This window comes from Mirounga leonina, unplaced genomic scaffold, assembly GCF_011800145.1.
Source record: "Mirounga leonina isolate KUSES-001 unplaced genomic scaffold, KU_Mleo_1.0 Mir_114, whole genome shotgun sequence".
NCBI classification, from domain to species: domain Eukaryota; kingdom Metazoa; phylum Chordata; class Mammalia; order Carnivora; family Phocidae; genus Mirounga; species Mirounga leonina.
The window spans coordinates 36,799,943-36,813,015 of record NW_023270265.1 but is presented as its reverse complement, the minus strand read 5'-3'; positions in this window follow the sequence as shown (position 1 = coordinate 36,813,015).

Below are 13,073 nucleotides of genomic sequence, written 5' to 3'. Positions count from 1 at the left end.
TTAGATCTGGATTTCTCCTCACATCTTTGCATCCTCTTCCCCCTCATTCTGTTTCCTGTCACCAATAGCTAAGAGAATGACCTCCAACATCCTCCAAGAACGTGGTCAAGCTCTGAGTCATGACCAGTACCCTCCCACATGGTGGGCCATGTACAGAACAAAGAATAAGATGAATAAACCATGGTAGAAGGCACTTTTGGCTATCTGCACAATGCATTCTCTCCTATCTTTCTGGATAAGAACAAGCTGATTTTGTTCACCTTACCCAAGTGATTACAGCTTGTCAGGAAGTTTGGACTTCTCCTAGCCCCAGGACTTTGAAGCTTGATTGACCTAAGCAGATCATGGTGGTCTCATCCTTCCTGCCAAATGAATGGTTTGGACTTGAACCAATGAGATGTGAGGGAAAGTCTGCTGGGGAGCCTCTCCAAAAGTTTTCCTTGCTCATGAGAAGGAATACAGAGCTCGGAGGATGCTCTCGTTTTCATAAGACTCCCAGAGCTGTAGCTGCCATCTTGAGACTATGAAGGAATCTCATGTAAGAGGATGAGTTCACAGGCTGAGGATAATAAAATGAAAAGATGGAAATGACCTGCTTCATTGAAGATATCACTGAACAACTAAATTACCAACCCTGGAGTCATTCTAACTCCAATTGGTTTGTCATATAAGGTAATAAAAGATCTTATTGTTTAAGGCACTTTATGTAAATTTTCTATTGCTTCTGACTAAAACATCCTAAGCTGATACAGCTCCTCTTGTTGTGAAATCCAGATCATATACTTAGATTTTCTTCTTCCTGTGAGCAGAAGATGAGGAAGACACACTAATATTATAAGCACCTACTGTGTGTCAGACATTGTGCTAAATGCTTTCCGTTTAATATTTACCCTAAGGTACTCTATGGATTTTACAACATGGCTACAAATTCTTTAATGCTTTTTCCACCAAGAGATAGGATTGTTCTTTCATAACTGATCTTTTTGTTTATATTTAATATATAAAGTTTCATAATCGCTGAGCTCAACAATAATTTGTGAAGTTGTATGCATAAATAACAATCTGATTTTTCTCTTAAATACAATGATTCATTAATTTTTTTTTTAAAAAGAGGTGGGCTCTATGTCTCTCTTTCTTGGATCTGGGTAGAGTTATGAGTATTTTAACCAACAAAACACAGTGAAAGCCTCAGTCTTAAAAAGTTGTGCAGCTTTCTCTTTGTTCACTGGAGCCATGTAAGAAATTCGATTATCCTAAGACCACCATCTGAAAGTCCTGGTGTAGGTGCTCTGTTTGACAGCCCCAGCAGAGGCCAGTCTGCCAATCATGCTTGCTAAGGCTCCAGACATGTGATGATGTCATCAAGAACCTCCAGAGCAGCCTACCAGCCAGCTATATACCACCAAGTGTCCTCAATTGACACCACATGGAACAGAAGAATCGCCAAGCCATGTGCTGCCTAGAATGGCAAGATATAATAAAATCGCTGTTGTTTTAAGCTACTACATTATTGAGATACTTAGCTATACAGCAATAATCAGCATAAGATTGGCTTTGTTACTTTTTCTTTGCAGATAGTAATAACAAAACCAAAGCTCAGGCCATTAAGTAGTGGAAGCAGGATTTCAATCTCAGTTTGTGTGGCTCCGAAGCCTAGTCTCTTCCCAATACGCTGTAATGCCTGGATCCTTCCTTGATATTCAGGCACCAACCCTGGCCTTTTCTCTGTTTTGACTTCTGGTTCACAGTCTGGCTTCATTCTCCAGATTTATGGTTCCTACCTGACACTTATTTCTACATGGTTAGACTTTCCAACTGAGACCATCCATTTTGTCCCTCTCTACCAGCTTAATCAGTGGTGTGGCCATTGCTGCCTGCCCACTGGTATTCCAGGCGGCTCTGTTATCTCCCAAACTCAATCCCTGTCAGATGTAAGTGTTGTGCTCATCATTTCAACCACACACTGTCAGTGAGTGTTTGTTTAACTCCAGGTAGTCAGATGGGTACTTGGGAGGCAAACACAGAGTTCCACCTCAAAGAGGATGGGATATGGAAGTCTTAACATTCGATTTGTTAACAGAGACACCCATGTAGAAACATCTAGGTGGACACCGTGTTCCTTCAAAGGACGTAAGACATGCATTCCAGAGTTGTGCCATGTTCCACAATTCCCCCAAAACTCGTCAGTTGTCATGGGTTTTGTTTTGTTTTGTTTTGTTTACCATATGAAGGCATTTTTGACCTCTGTCCCTAGCCTGGTTCACCAGATGTGGCTCTGAAGACCTTCGCGTTGTTCTTGCTCCCTCTCTGAAAGAGCAGAGCTTGGTCACCACTGAGGAATTTGAAAAGATGTAGCACTGGTAATCAGGACAACCTTTGCTTTCTCTTTAACTCTCATGGGTTTCCTTTGTGTCTCTTCTGTTGTTCTTATCTGTTCTTTCATCCATTTCACACTGCCTGTGCTTACCTCACTGGGATCTTGAGTCCTTGGGCTTTCAGGGATAAAAAGCTAGTTGGTCCTTGGGCAGCCTCAAGACACTGGCCAAAAAAATCCTCAAGCTCACATTTCCTTTGTGCCCCCTTCACTAGTTAGCACAGGAAACTAGAGGACTTCTGGGACCAAGACAGTCTAATCAGACCAGACACAGAGAACTACCAGATAATCTGACACAGAAGAACATAGAGTAGGAGCTACATGGAATGTTTTGAATAGAAGTGAGCACATCTTATTTTATAATTCCTGTGGACGAAAGGAATGGAGAAAGAAGATACACACATACTGGCCCAGCTCTACCACCTACCAGTGGGATGACTCTGAAGAAGATTCTTAACTTTTCTGACCCTTAGTTTCCTTATCTGTAAAATGGGGATAATAACCGTATCCACCTCACCCTGTTGTGAGGATGCAAGGAACTCATACAAGTCAAGCATGAAGCATAGTGCCTCCCATGGTGGAGGCTGAATGAATGAAAGCCATAAACCATTATCATCATCACATCCTCATTGTTGTCTCCAAGTTCATACAACATGCCCTCTCCGTACCTTGAATGGTTTCCATCCTGTACTCTTGAACGGAAGGGCTAACTCCTGGAAGGCACCTTCTAGTTCCTGGTCAAATACAGCTCTGAAAGCCTGGATCAAATGACTGCAGGGTTTTCCTTTCCAAACCAGTGGTCAGGGGCTCTGACTGCCCCCACCTGCCCCCAAAGGGGTGGGAGCCTGTTCAAGGAGGAGCCAGGTGGAACTGGATTTTCTTCCCCTGTTGCTTTAGCATGATTTGTCCCTTGGTCCTTTGTTCTCCCAAACAAAGCCAAAGGAAAACTTCCCCATCTTGTAAATACTATGACTCCAAACCCAGGCTGTGGTAGTGTGCTAAGTAACCTCCACCTGAGGAGGGCACAGAACACGCCCCCAACCGCTCCCCCACCCCGCCCCTCTGCCCGTGCCTGTGAACAAATGAATGAAATGAATGAGTGAGTGGATGAGCAGAATGCAGGTGAGGCCAATTTTTAGCCCCAGGCAATCACTTCATCCTCCAAAGATGCTAACCCTTGGGTATCCTTCTCTCCCTCTTCCTTTTCCCTTCCCTCTCCCCCAGTCTTTCCTTGTTTCCTACCTTGGTCAGTAAGGACTTTCCACGGTCTTGTCATCCGTGGCTCTTTCCCCCAGGCCTGGAAAACAGATCTATTCAAAGTTTAAAAAAAAATTGGGGGCACCTGGGTGGCTCAGATGGTTAAGCGTCTGCCTTCGGCTCAGGTCATGATCCCGGGGTCCTGGGATCGAGTCCTGCATCGGGCTCCCTGCTCAGCGGGGAGCCTGCTTCTCCCTCTGCTTCTCTATCTCTGTCTCTTATGAATAAATAAATAAAATCTTTAAAAAAAAAAAATTGGACAGACACCTAGAGGATTATGCCAGAGAAAAGCCCTGCAGAGATCTCAGGTGACTGACCGCTCAGGCAGCCGCGAGCAGGCCTACCCCGTGCATCACCCCAGCTCCAGCGGCCTCTATATAAACTTCGGAGAATGTCAAGGAATGCAGCTTGTGAAGGAGACAGCCTCCTTTTTTAGACTGAAGTCTCAGATGGATAATGGAAGGCAGATAATAGAGGGTTCTTATATATCAATTAAACTTGAGACAAAGCCTTTCCACCTCTATTGAGGACTCATGTCTGGGGCCTGAGAGATTAGAATATTAGGAAAGAACTGTCAAAAAATGCATCAGGTTGGCTTGCTCTACAGACAGGTATTTATTTGCCAGTAAAAGGAAAAGAAAAAAAAAATCTCAGCAGGCAAGCGGTCAGAGATAGTGGACATTGCTTTGGTTTGAGAAAGCTCTGGATGAAGCTGCTTCCTGGATGTGGATAACATAATAGGCTTTGGGGAACAGAATTAGTGGCTGGCCCCCACTTTTGGTAGCAGCTCCAGATGTGAATTATGCAGTTCCGGATTGATATGTTAAGGACTGGAGTGATTTCTCCCTGTGTCTTTGCAACCTCGGAACCATCTTCCTTATGCTTAGGGCTAGATGGCTCATCGCATATGGAAACATCCTCCTCCTTTTGAATAAAAATAAAAACAGCCAAATTAAGAAGCTTGGTGAGCATTTGGCCAGAAAAAAATGTTAGCTGGGCATCTCGAACTGCAGATCCTTCATCTATAAAATGACTGTAATGATAGGACTGTGTATTTTTCGTTTTCAAAATATTTTCATATTTGGTCTTTGAGGTAAGAAAGACAGGAATTAAAGGTCCCCTTTTAATTGTGATATGTATTAGTACCATTTATAAAAAAGGAAACCGAAGTCTAAAAAGTGAATGGGGTTTCTCTGTGGGAATCTAGATGCAGAAATAGAATTCCATGGTGGCAAAACACAAGTGTACTTAAAAGAGATTTTTTCCCTTTTTTTCATAAGGTGGTTGTGACTATAAAAATCACCTGAGAGGCTTTGGCCCTCACCCCCCAGAAATTCAGATTCAGCAAATCTGGGATGGTGTGCAGAGTTCTGCACATTTCATGAGTTCCCTTAGTTGATCCTCAGGCAGGCTCCTTGGACCATATTTGGAGAGTTATATACTAGGTTTATTCTTTTCCAGAATGATCAGGTCAAATCAAGAATATTTAGTTTTGGGGCACCTGGGTGGTTCAGTCAGTTGAACATCTGACTCTTGATTTAGGCTCAGGTCACGATCTCAGGGTCACGGGATTGATCCCAGCGACATCGGGCTCCTCGCTCAGTGGGGAGTCTGCTTGAGATTCTTTCTCTCCCTATCTGTCCGCCCCTCCCCCCTGCACACACTGTCTCTCTAAAATAAATATATAAATCTTAAAAAAAAAAAAGAATATTTAATCTCCTCTTGGGGTGCCTGGCTGGTTCAATCAGTAGAGCATGCAACTCTTAATCTTGGGGTTGTGAGTTCAAGCCCTACATTGGGCATAGAGCTTACTTTAAAAAGTAAATAAATAAATAAATAAAAATTAAAAGGAAAATAAAGAATATTTAGTCTCATCTTATTCTGTCTCCAGAGCAACGAAGCCTCTTCTGAAGATCAAAACTTGCTAATTCCTGAGATTCTTCCAGCAAGTTGTAGGTAGTTGATTCTCCCTCCCCAAGCTCTAGGCAAATCCAAACTTCAGCAATATTGCATTTGTATTGTCTGCCAGGAAGGAAGTAAATCAGAGACAAAGAGCCAGGACGCCCTCCATTCAGGGAACATTTACAAACATACTGTTAAGAATTCCACCCTAAACAACTGAAATTTCAGACTCGGTATTGAAATATTGAGACTTTTCACAAGCAAATGACTGTCTGAATTCTTTTTTACTAGTTATGCTAGAAATTCTACTGCCAGATGTCTATTTTCAGCAAGTAATGGTGAACTCTAGAAAGTTTAAGCTGCGGTATGATATGAGTTACTAATTTACTAGATCAATTACCAAAGGGTTATGGTGGTCAGTCAAGAGAAATATGACAGCTAAATTCCACTCTGACTCAAGCCAGACATTTTTGCAGACATCATTTCTAAGAGCCTGAGAAATTCTGCATTCCACTTTCCCTGATTCTTAAGTTCCTTCTCAATTACCCAGGGAGGATCGTTGCTGATCATCAGCATGCTGTTGCAACTCTGTTTTAATGGTTACTTTAAATCATAGTTACCGTGTTCTCAGTTGTGGTTTTAATGTACTTAAAATGGCAGCTCTGTAATGAAAATAGACAGCAATTCACAACCCCAGCTCAATACCAGAATCACCTATGGAGCTTTTAGAAAAATCCAGATGGTAGTGACCCACCCTAGACCTAGTGACTCAGAATCTCATGGGATGGAGTCTTGGTGTGTTTGTTTATTTGTCCTTACTTTTTTTTTTTTTGGTAAAGCTTCCTGGGAGTGCATACCCACCCCCACCTCCACCCTGAAGAACTACGATATGTTTTTGTGCTTCTCATGGTAATAAATTCTGCTATTTGTGACAGTCTCTCATGTGCTGGGGACTTTGCCTATAACACATGTAATTGTTCCAACAACACTGTAGGCTAGGAATTATTATTTTGCTCTTATTACAAATGACGCCCCAAAAAGTTTAAGCAAATTGTTCTAAGCCACTGAGGTCTTTTTGTCTCCAAATCCATTTTCCTTCTATGTGAAAATCTGTCATTACTTAAGAGGCTCAGGGCTCAGCAAGGTGAATTCCTTAGCTCAGTAAAGTAGTGGATACATTTGTGGAATTTTTTTTTTTTTCTGAAAAATATCCATTTCTGTCCCTCCTCCTTCTTATCCTTTAGGTCATGGCTTAGATAGCATTTCCTTCTGAGATTTTCTGGCCGGCCTCTCCTTTGTGCTGTCAGTGAGCTCTGCGCTGGACCTGACCCTGTAATGCAGTTGTCTGTTTCTTTGTCTCTATCCCTCCCCAGACTATCTCCTCCCAGAGGACAGATATCCAGACTTACCACTGTATCCCTAGCTAGCCACCTCGCAGAGTACCTAGCTTGTGCTCAATAAATATTTGTTGAATGAATGGATGAATGGGCAGATGGATGTGTGCATGGATGGATAGATAGGTGGATGGAGGGATGGATGGATGGATGGATGGACGGACAGTTGATTGTGGACTGAATTAATTGCCAATGACAACAAGGGAGCAAAAATGAGAACTGATTCATGAGCATGACTAAAAGAACTTAGAAATTCTTCTAATAGGAGAATCACTTAAAAAAAAAAGACTCAGGAATCCTGTTAGTAAAATGACTGAAGACAGAGAGCAAATATAATTTTTTTTTAGAGAGAGAGAGAGAGAGAGAGAGAGCATGCATGTAAGCAGTGGGAGGGGCAAAGGGAGAGGGAAAGAGAGATTCTTAAGCAGGCTCCATGCTCTGTGTGGAGCCCGACCCCGGGCTCGATCTCACGACCCTGAGATCATGACCTGAGCTGAAATCAAGAGTCAGACGTTTAACTAACTGAGTCACCCAGGTGCCCCAGATAATTTTTGGCATTAAACATAAATAAGACCTCTCATGCTCCCAGAGGAATATTTAAGTTACAAATGAATGAATGAATGAATGAATGATTTAACTCACATATTGTTCTTATCCAGTAGTAACAATAATGCCACCTTGGTTTCTAGACAATCTTTCTTGCCTCAAAGAGGTTAAATCACTCGGGCAAAGTTTGTTACTTCCCATTTCAAAGAACTTTCTCAACTGTCTGGTTATTCCAAGTGTTTGAAAAGAAAAAAAGGAGGAAGGGAGAATAAAGACCATCTGTATGGCAAAGTAGGAAGCTCGCTCACCCTATTGCTTCATGATGGATCATATAAAGAGAAAAGATTTTGAAATAATGGCAGGTCTTCAAGAGTAACAAATGGCATCTTAGAAAACAAAGCAAAAACAATAACAGCATAATACAGCAAGGAAGACAGCATAAATGCAGAGGAAGGGAGTATAAAGAGCTCTGGATATTGGAGAAGGAAGCTCTTTGGAGTCATTGCTCTTGGACTTGGGTAATCTGTATCAAAAGAAAAGCCTTATGATATTTTGGGCAGATCTTCAAGAGTAATAAAAGGCAGATTAAGAAATAAAATTCAAAACACACACACACACACACACACACACTCCCCTACCTCAACACCATCTTCATTTCCCTCCCTGCTCCTCTTTGTAAATACTGTACAGCAAGGAGTCCAATGTAAGATTAAATCTACTTTGAACATTATAGTGAATACCAGGCCCCCCCAAAGCAGAACATTTTCTTCCTCATTATCACCTCATTAAGATGCCCCTAAGGCCCTCACTCTTTATACAATGATATCATGCAAGGAACAGGTCCTGTATACCTGCGATGAAGCATGACTGATATTTAAGACCAACAACTCAAGAGCCTTTGATTGCTTTTGTGTTTATTCAGAATGGCACTTTTATGTGGGGCCATAAAGTGGTGAATTTCCTATACAGAGCTGAGAGTGTGTGAGTTGGGGCAGGTGGTGTGTGGAAGCCTGGGGTAGCGTAGGTGGCCCCCGAGACTTCTCTCCGAGTATGACCACCATACTCAAATAAGAGATTGTCTAACTTCCCTGTACATGGCTGTGTTCATGTTGCTAAATCCCATGGCCACCTCTGAGATATGAAAAGGTGGAGGAAGTGATGTCAATAAGGAAAAAGACAGATAAAAGCAAATTGTCCCTGACAAATTATGAGTCATATACCTTTTAACCAGGTTGTTCTGAGAAAGGCAAGCCATTGTTACTTGAATTTAACCTCTGAGATTCCAAACACAGGGATACTTAGGAGATGGGACTTTATGTTGCAGTAGAAAGATAGTCCCCTAGGGGCGCCTGGGTGGCTCAGTCAGTTAAGCGTCTTGTGTTCAGCTCAGATCATGATCCCAGGGTCCTGGGATTGAGCCCCACGTCTGGTACCCTGCTCAGCAGGGGGGTCTGCTTCTCCCTCTGCCCCTGCTCATGTGCTCTCTGTCTTGCTCACTCTGTCTCTCAAATGAGTAAATAAAATCTTTAAAAAGAAAAAACAAAAACGATTGTCCCCTATATAAATATACTCTGTACACCGCTCCCCCTCCCTGCCCAATTTTGGCCATAAGCTCGAACTCATCTGCCATTTTGGCCCTTGGAAGAAAGGCAGAAGAACAGCTGCTACTCCAAGTTGAGTGAGTACATCACCCAATCTCCTTTTGGAGATGTGGATAGTGATTCCCCAGTCTTACCAACACTGCTATGTAAATACAGCTTCTATAGCCCATTGGACCAGACCTAGTTCCTACCTTTTCTTTAAAAAAAACAAAACCAAAACAGCTTTATTGAAATAAACTTCTATTCCACACAATTCACCCACTTAAAGCATACAATTCGGTAGTTTTGGGTATACTACACTAGTTAATTTTTTAAATTGGTCCATATTTTCTTTTCTTCTTCTTCTTTTTTTTTTAAAGACTTTATTTCTAAGTAATCTCTACACCCACTGTGGGGCTTGAACTCACAACCCTGAGATCAAGAGTCTCACACTCCACCGAATGAGTCAGCCAGCGGCCCCTGGTCCATATTTTATTAGAAATTTCAGTACTGTCACTGAAGAAGGGAAGAAAATCAAAGAAGAAATAACAGTAGAAGTATAGAAGGGAAAGGAGAAAATGAGTCAGGAGCAGAAAGAAAGGAAACCAAATACTTCCGAAGAAGAGGAACCGACCGCTTCTGGGTTTCTCAGTCTTTTAACCAGGATTCAAAAACCAACATGGCGGCAGATCCCTGAAAGGCAGGAGCAGAATGTGGAGAATGTGGAGAATTATGGAGCAAAGGCCCAGATGGGCTGTTGTGGATTGGGACTGAGTGTGGAAAAGGCTACTGGGAGGCCACAGGAAATCTCGAACCCTGCCTCGTTGGTTCTTCATCACTCCGCTGAGCCCTCCCCAACAAGGGAACCAGGCACAGAGTAACAGCTCAGTGACCTGAACCAGGTGCCAATTTTCAACTCCGTCCTTTTCTTGCTTCTCAAATTGCAGCATTTAATGAGGTAGAACATCAGATTACAGAGAACTTTTTAAAAAAATTTTTAATGAGAATTCAGGGAAGTTTCTGGGTTAGCTGAGAAGTATGAAAGTATTTAACCTCCATTCAGCAGACTGCCCTTTATTAACATTTTCCCTTCTACTGTTGCTCACAAAACTGCACTTTCTCAAACAAGTTCACCATTTGGTGTTTGGATCTGGTTATAGCCAGACAGTGCATGTCACTGTTACAGCATACAAATCAGCCTGGAGCCTGATTTAAGGACCAGAGCACTCTTCAGAGTAAACGCGGTGGGAAGGGAGTTGCTCTGTACGTGGAGACGTGGCTGCTCACACGGCAGTGGACGCTGATGGCCTGCACCCCTCCCTGTTTGTCATCATCCGTACTGGCATTGTTCCCATGGAGACCCACTCTTCGGGAAGGACGAGCCGGAATGTCTTCCATGAATTCCATTCAAAAGTGGCTTTCTGCCTTTCTGCAAGGTCAACTCCTTATTTTACTCTTTTCCCGGGGGGGACATAGGACAGTGATAAAATGGGTGGAAGGAGAAGCAGTAAGGACTAAACAGAGAGCACTCCCTTCTCCCCAGTGTACTCCTCTTTGTAAGCTACCAGAGGACAGAATGCAGAAAACTGTCTTCCCTAAAGCCACAGACTGTTAGAACCGGAGGTCCCCTCAGAGCCATCTGTTCTTGCCTTCCTGGCCTCACTTCTTTTATTCGCTCCAGTTTTCTTTGGGAAACTTACTCTCTTGCATCCTCAGACCTTTGGATGGGGCTGACCTGGCCCCTGGTGCCAAGGGCTGGGCATGTAATCCAGTCCTGGTCAATGGGCAAATTCATGTCCTCTAATTCCAGTGATTTATTTAGGATGGACACATAACTCTAACCAGTCCAATGAGGGGTTTTTTTGTTTTTGATATATTGGGATAGAGAAGACCTATTTCTGATGGAATTGCTGGCTATAAGGATAATGTCAGGCTGCAATTCCTGGAGTCTCCAAATAGAGTGAGCATGCCTGAGTAGGAAAGTGTGAGGAAAAGACCAAATCATTGGAGCTTTTTTGAGACCCTGGATCCAGCTGTACCTGAAGCCATTTTATCTCTGAACTTTTCAGTATGTGAGCCCCCCAAAATCCAGGTTTTGGCTTAAGCCTGTTTGAGCTTGTTGTCTTTCATCTGTAACCAAAAGAGCCATGGCTAATATACCATCAGGTTCTTTCATTCTGCGAACCAAGATCGGGAAGAGGCTTGCCCAAGGTCTCATAGCCAGGGAGAGACCTGGATCAACATCGAAGCCCCCTGATGTCCACTCCAGGGCTCTTTCACAGTTTTTCTTCCTGTTTGAGGCAGCACAGCACAGTTATTCTAGATCTGTTGAAATCACAGTAACATGAAATTTTAGGAGACTGGTAGCAAGGCTCTCCCATGATTGGCAGAGACTGGCCTCCACAGATCTGACTGTTTAGTTGAGATCGTTATGATTCCTGCGCCATCTCAGAGGATTCAACAAGCATGGCTCAAACACGCCATCCCTCAATCCTTCCTTTTTTGTTGGGGAAGACAGTCCATTAAATGAACATCCCAATACATGGGTCTGAGGTTCACCAACACACACGGATATGGCTGATTGTTAAAATGTTGAAATATGTCTATCTTGGGGGTGCCTGGGTGGCTCAGTTGTTAAGCGTCTGCCTTTGGCTCAGGTCATGATCCTGGGGTCCTGGGATCGAGCCCCGCATCGGGCTCCCTCCTTGGCGGGAAGCCTGCTTCTCTCTCCCACCCCCTCTGCTTGTGTTCCCTCTCTCGCTGTGTCTCTCTCTGTCAAATAAATAAATAAAATCTTTAAAAAAAAAAAAAAGAAATATGTCCCTCTTGGTTGGTGAAGAGCCCTTGCCTTGAGCTCCCTGAGGGCCTCATGCTGCAGCTGCCCTTCACTCTGGACCCCCGTTCTCCTAGACCTCCTAAGTATCTAGCCATTACAGCGTTAATGTCTGGCCATTGGGGATGGGTCTTCAAATCCTACCCCAGCGCTGGTACCAGAGTCTGTTCTGAGTTTATTTTGAATTTTAGCTCTGTACGCACACACATGCACAGCCCAACCCCAAGGGGGGAAACATGAGACAGAAAAGCTATAATCTGTTTCTCCTCACGGAGAGGGGACTCCTATGATGGTTTTAAAATATTTTGTGCCTTCTCATCTGTCCCCACAGAGATATTGGCTCATGGTGGTGGTCTTACAAGGAAATGAGTATTGGACCAGGAAATAGCATGCTGGGGTTCTAATCCCAGCTGCAGCCCCAAACCCCTGTGGACCCCACACAACTTCTCTGTGCCTCACGCATTAGGAATCTGAGGGCAATGGCTGCCTGCCCTCCTTTCCTGGGATGCTGCCCTGATTCTAAAAAACCACCAATGGATGGCTCATCATTATCTTGTGTTAAAGAGGCAGTTTTAGTTAAGGTCTCTTGAGCGTGTGCCATGGGCCAGGCATGGATGAGGCCCAGGCGTGGGCCTTGACATGCATGAACTTATTCAATTATCCCCTCCATGAGGCGGCCACTCTGTGGTCCCTACACACAGATGAGGAAACTAAGACAGACAGTGGTTCAGTTGCTTCCAGCTTATGCAGGACCTTGAGGCCGTCTAACACAATGGGTGTGACTTGGGCTTTGTAATCAGAACATCCCCCACAACCCTGGGTTCAAGTCCTGGCTCTATTGTTTCTAAGCTCTGTGCTAAGCTTCATTTTCTTTTTTTAAAAAATATTTTATTTATTTATTTATTTTAGGGAGAGAGAGAGAGAGAAAGTGCAAAAAGGGGGAGGGAGAGGGAGAAGCAGACTGCACACTGAGCGTGGAAACCGACACTGGGTTCGATCTCACGACCCTGAGATCATGAGCTGAGCCAAAATCAGATGCTGAACTGACTGAGCCACCCAGGTGCCCCCTAAGTTTCCTTTTTCTGTAAAACAAGAATATTAATAGTAACTACTGGCTACAGTCATTGAGTGGATTAACTGGAAATAAGACCAAGGGTTGCCAGATTTAGCAAACAAAACAAATAGTT